This window comes from Loxodonta africana, chromosome 4 (assembly GCF_030014295.1).
Source record: "Loxodonta africana isolate mLoxAfr1 chromosome 4, mLoxAfr1.hap2, whole genome shotgun sequence".
NCBI classification, from domain to species: Eukaryota; Metazoa; Chordata; class Mammalia; order Proboscidea; family Elephantidae; genus Loxodonta; species Loxodonta africana.
This window is the reverse complement of record NC_087345.1, coordinates 81,030,084-81,035,279: the sequence shown is the minus strand read 5'-3', so window position 1 is coordinate 81,035,279 and position 5,196 is coordinate 81,030,084.

Below are 5,196 nucleotides of genomic sequence, written 5' to 3'. Positions count from 1 at the left end.
GGCGGCGGCTGCGGCGGCGGCTGCGGGGAGAGCGCGGCCCCGCCTACCGGAGGGCGGGCGAGCGGGAGCCCGCAGCGCTCCCTGGCGGCCATCCGGGGCCCGGCCGCAGGGCGCTAGCGGCGCAGGAGGCCCGGGCCACTGCGGCCCCAGCCCCACCCTGGCGGCCAGAGCTGCTCCGGCGCCCGGTAACTCGCGCACTGGCTCCCCGGTTCCCTCGGCCGTCCCCGCAGTGCTCTCTACTTCAGTCTGGCAGCCCCGGGGTGCCCCACAAGACCCTAGCGACAACTGGGCCCGGGCCCGCGGTGCCTCCCAACCTGAGGACCAAACTGCTGGCCAGATCCCATTCAGGCATAGTTCCCCAACCTGACCTTCTCCTCCCGTCAGCGATTCCACATCCCAAAATCTCCCACAGACTAGGAGAAACTGGAGGTAAGGATCTGGGAATTTTATGCGGTCATAGCCCCAGAGGGAGGGATGGCGTGTATTTCCACTGGAGGTGACATAAGCAAGGGTACTTGAACTGCAGAGAGAAAACCCAAGAAGGACCCTCCTGCTGCAGAAAAAACGCCACAGAGGCTAAAGCACCTGGCAGCTGAAGATGGCCTCCAAGGGGCCCTTTTCTACAACCTAATTAGTCCACTGTCAGGTGAAGGGGATAGGATGACTACACTTGAAAAGACTCAATGTTTTCTCCCGAGAAAAGGATGGGAGTGCCTCAGCTCCCCTCTCATTGGAGAGGCCAGAGAGCAGCCACTCAGGGAACTGAACAGAGGTCCCAGGCCAGAAACAGAAGAAGGAAGAAGAAAGGTAGATATTGAAAAACTGGTAAAATTTATAACAGGTGATTCAGGGGTCCTGTTCAGAACTCAGCCACTCAGTATGTGTGTTCTAAAAAGGGAACACATTTAGGAAGAAACGTAGCCTGTTGGCCCCCTGTCAAGGCATGGATTTAGAGCCTTCTCTTGGTCTCCAACAATCTATGTCCCTCACTGCCTTCAATATCTTGATTCCCTTTGGAAAGATACCTAAGACATTGGTAACAGTGCTTTTCTCTGGAGAGGAACAAAGATAAGAAATGAGAGAGAAATTTACCTATCACACATACCCTTTTTTGGGGCCCTGGTAGCGCAGTGGTTAAGAGCTCAGGCTGCTTACCAAAGAGTCCACCAGCTGCTTACTGGAAACCCTGTGGAGCAGTTCTACTGTGTCCTATAGTGTCGCTGTGAGTCAGAATCCACTCGACAGCAACGGGATATATCTTTTAAGGAGCCCTGGTGCTGCAATGGTTAAGCACTTGGCTGCTGCCTGGAAAGTTGGCAGTTTGGAGTCACCCAGCATTTCCTCAAGAAAAAGACCTGGTGATCTGCTCCCTTAAAGATTGTTGTCATTGTGTGCCATTGAGTCAATTCTGACTCATGGTGACCCTATAGGACAGAGCAGAACTGCCGTTTAGGATTTCCTAGGCTACAGGAACAGGTTGCCAGGTCTTTTCTCCCCCCAGAAAACTCTATAGAGCAGTTCTACTGTGTCATACATGGTCATTATGAGTGGAAAACGACTTGGCGGCACCTACCAACATATACCTTTTAAAATCTTTTGAATTTTTACCATATTAAAAGTATTGCTTATTAGGAACATTATGGGGCAGTGAGTTTATATTAATGAGGGAGGAACAACTCAGAAAAGGAGGGTGAGAGTGGTTGTACAATTTGAAGAATGTAATCAATGTCACTGAATTGTACATGTAGAAACTTGAATTGGTGTATTTTTTGCTGTGTATATTCACAAAATCAAAAACAACAAAAAATTTTAAAAATAAATAAATAAAATGAAAACAAAACTATATATGTAGTTCAAATGCGTATGGGTGTTGGGACATGCTGACTTGGCTATTGGGTATGATGTACCTTTCAGGAAGGGCTGAGCTACAATATGGCCCGGAGGATGGGGAGGAGGGGAATACATGGTCTCTATTGCCCAAAATAGTTCTTGGTAACCTGAGGAATTGGAGTCAGGGGTTTAGCTGGGGTCACATGCTTGAGTCTGGCACAGCAGTGGAGGTGAACAGGGAGGTTGCCAGCTAGGTTTTCTGAGCAGCTGGAAAGAGGAGGAAGGGTTACAAGAGTTATTTTTAATATTATTCAGAGCACAGAAAGAGTATTTTCTAGCAGGGAAAAGGAGATATGTTGTAGGTAATACTGCTACTTCAGGGCTCAGGGAGATGCACAAGGGGTAGGGGTCAGGGAAGGCAGACAGTAATGGCAAAGCCCTCTTATTGCGGACAGGCCTCTTGGATTAAACTACTGAATTCATTTCACATTTGGATAATTCTAGGCAGATGCTTGACTGTCTTAAGCCACAGTTTTCATTTATTTAACAAATGTTGATTGAAGACTAACCATCACATAGAGCACTGCCTAATGATTTGGAGATGAAAACTTAAAAGTTAATGATTCTGTGGTGGCACAACAGTTAAGTGCTAGGTTGGCAGTTAGAACCCACCCAGCAACTCTGTGAGAGAAAGACCTGGCGATCTGCTCTCATAAAGATACAGCCTAGAAAACTCTATGGGGCAGTTCTACCCTGTCACTTGGGGTTGCTATGAGTCAAAATAACTTGGCGGCACTTAACATCTTTGTGGAGCTTGTACTTTAGTAGAAACAGCTAGAAAATATAGGATGCATGCCAGTTACGTAGCATTATGTGTTCAGAGTAAAGTTGAGGGGTGGCTTTAGTCAAGGGGGTCTTCCTGGAGGAGGTGTGTTTTGAATTAGTACTTGGAAGATGTTATAGATGTAGAATGACAGGAAAGTGGTTGTTTCAAGCACAAGGAGTGACTAGGAAAGGTTTAAATGGCAGTAATTAGCTAATCTAATTAATAGGGGGACAGCAAGCAAATTGGCTCGGCAGGCCTATTGTACCTTGGGGATTCTGCTGCTGTTAACTCCGTTAAGGCAGAGTATTAATGAGGTCACAGTTCAGTCATGTATCCCAGTTAATTTCTGTCTTTTACCCAGCCAGGTCCTTAACTCCTCACTCTAAGCGGCTGTCTCATATGTGTAAGCCCTTAATCAGAAGGGAGTGGGGCTATACAAAAGAATAGGGTTGGAAAGAGTAAATCTGTCCTTCAAGGTCACATGCCCATCTGAAGGTGGCTCTAGATTATCATCTTTGAACTGGGAGGAGATACTGTATCCTGGTGGTGGTAGCGGTGGTGGTGGTGGGAGGGAACAGATCTAACAGGCCCTCCCTGCGGTGCTGAGGGGAAAAGAAGAAATATTAAGGAAGCAAAAGAAGTGAGATCATTCCCTAACTTGGGGTTTCATTGCTCCCTAATAGGTGGAAGAAAAGTGAATGAAAAGGAAAGGTGACAAAACATGCTCATTTGGTCAAGTAGTACTAAATGGGAGCCCTGGTGGCACAGTGGTTAAGAGCTATAGCTGCAGCGGCTAACCAAAAGGTCTGCAGTTCCAATACACCAGCCTCTCCTTGGAAACCCTATGGGGCAGTTCTACTCTGTCCTGTAGGGTCATTGTAAGTTGGCAACAGGTTAGGTTTTTTTTTTTTTTTTTTTAGTTCTAAATGTTATGGAGGCAGAATAATTTTTAAAAAATGGGTTTGGTGATCACCTAGACCTGGGTTCTGTTTCACCCCTTAACTGGGTGAAGTTTTTGCATATATAAAATAAGGATAAAAATGCTTTCCTTACAAAATGTTAAATGTAAGCCAGAGTTTAAAGGAGGGCTCCTGTTCTTTGAAATCTTGATCAGATGGGCTCAAACTTTAAATCAATTTAAATCCGTAAAAGTCCCAAAGTTAAGGCTCAAGGAGTGGGGGGAGTTGGAGGACTTGTATCAGCTTCGAGGCCCCTGTTTCTGAGCAAAACAAGTCTCTCTTAGACAGCAATTAGACCCACATTGTTTTGTTGTTGATAGGTGCCGTTGAGTCGGCTCCGACTCATAGTGACCCTGTGCACAACAGAAGGAAACACCACCGGTCCTCGCCATCCTTACAATCCTTGTTGTGCTTGAGCCCATTGTTGCAGCCACTGTGTCAATCCACCTCGTTGAGGGTCTTCCTCTTTTCCACTGACCCTGTACTTTGCCACGCATGATGTCGTTCTCCAGAGACTGATCCCTCCTGATAACATGTCCAAAGTATGTAATACGCAGTCTGGCCACCCTTTATTTTACATTCCTCCCACCCCCAACACACATACACCACTCCGGCAAAGCATTCCTGAGAATAGAGTTTACTAAAGCTTTAGAAAGCAAGCAGAGGAGGGGCTTGCATTGTAGTGGTATAAACATCTTTAAACATAACAGTAGGCACTACCATTTAAAAAAATCCTTCCTCCATTCCTCCATGGGAGAATTTCAACAGCTTTTGCATCCACCCAGATGCAGTCTAAGAGCCCTGATGGTGCAAATGATTAGGCTGCTAAAGGAAAGGTTGGTGGTTAGATCCCACCCAGTGGCTGTGGAGAGCCCTGGTGGCTCAGTACTTAAGAGCTCAGCTGCTAACCAAAAGGTCGGCAGTTCGAGCTGCTCCTTGGAAACCCTATGGGGCAGTTCCACTCGAGTTGGAACCCACTCGTGGGGCAGTTCTACTAGAGTTGGAACCTCCTCGACGGCAACTTTTTTTTTTTTTTTAATTAAAAAGAAATTTTTTTTAGCGGCTCTGGGGAGAAAGACCTGGCAAAAAGGACTCCATGCCACCCAACAAAGGTGATTCCTCTCTCCCCTCTTTTTTTTTTTTTTACTTTTGTCCTCCCTACTTTTATCAAGTGCAGTATTTTTTTCTCCTTGCATCACGGAAAGCAGTAAGTGATATTTCATTGCCTAGGTTCCTGCCCATGGGGTCACCCTTCTTCCGGAGCACACTTTTCCAGACAAAGATGGTTCTCTCTCCTAAAAGTAATTCTCGTTCCTCCCACCCCGAATTCTTTCCATAAATATTAAGATAGAAAACTATGCGAAGTCTTAGCCCAGAGCCTGGAATATTAATTTCCTTTCCGAAGGATGTAAAGCACAGCGCTAGGCACTACGGGATCTACAAAGATGAAGAGAGGTTTTAACTATAAACAAGGCAGAATATGATAATAAAGCCTCTACGAGACGTTCAGAGGACCGACTGTTAACAGCACACGAAGTCGCCCCTGTGCCTATGCATCAGGTCCCGCGACCATAGACCTCG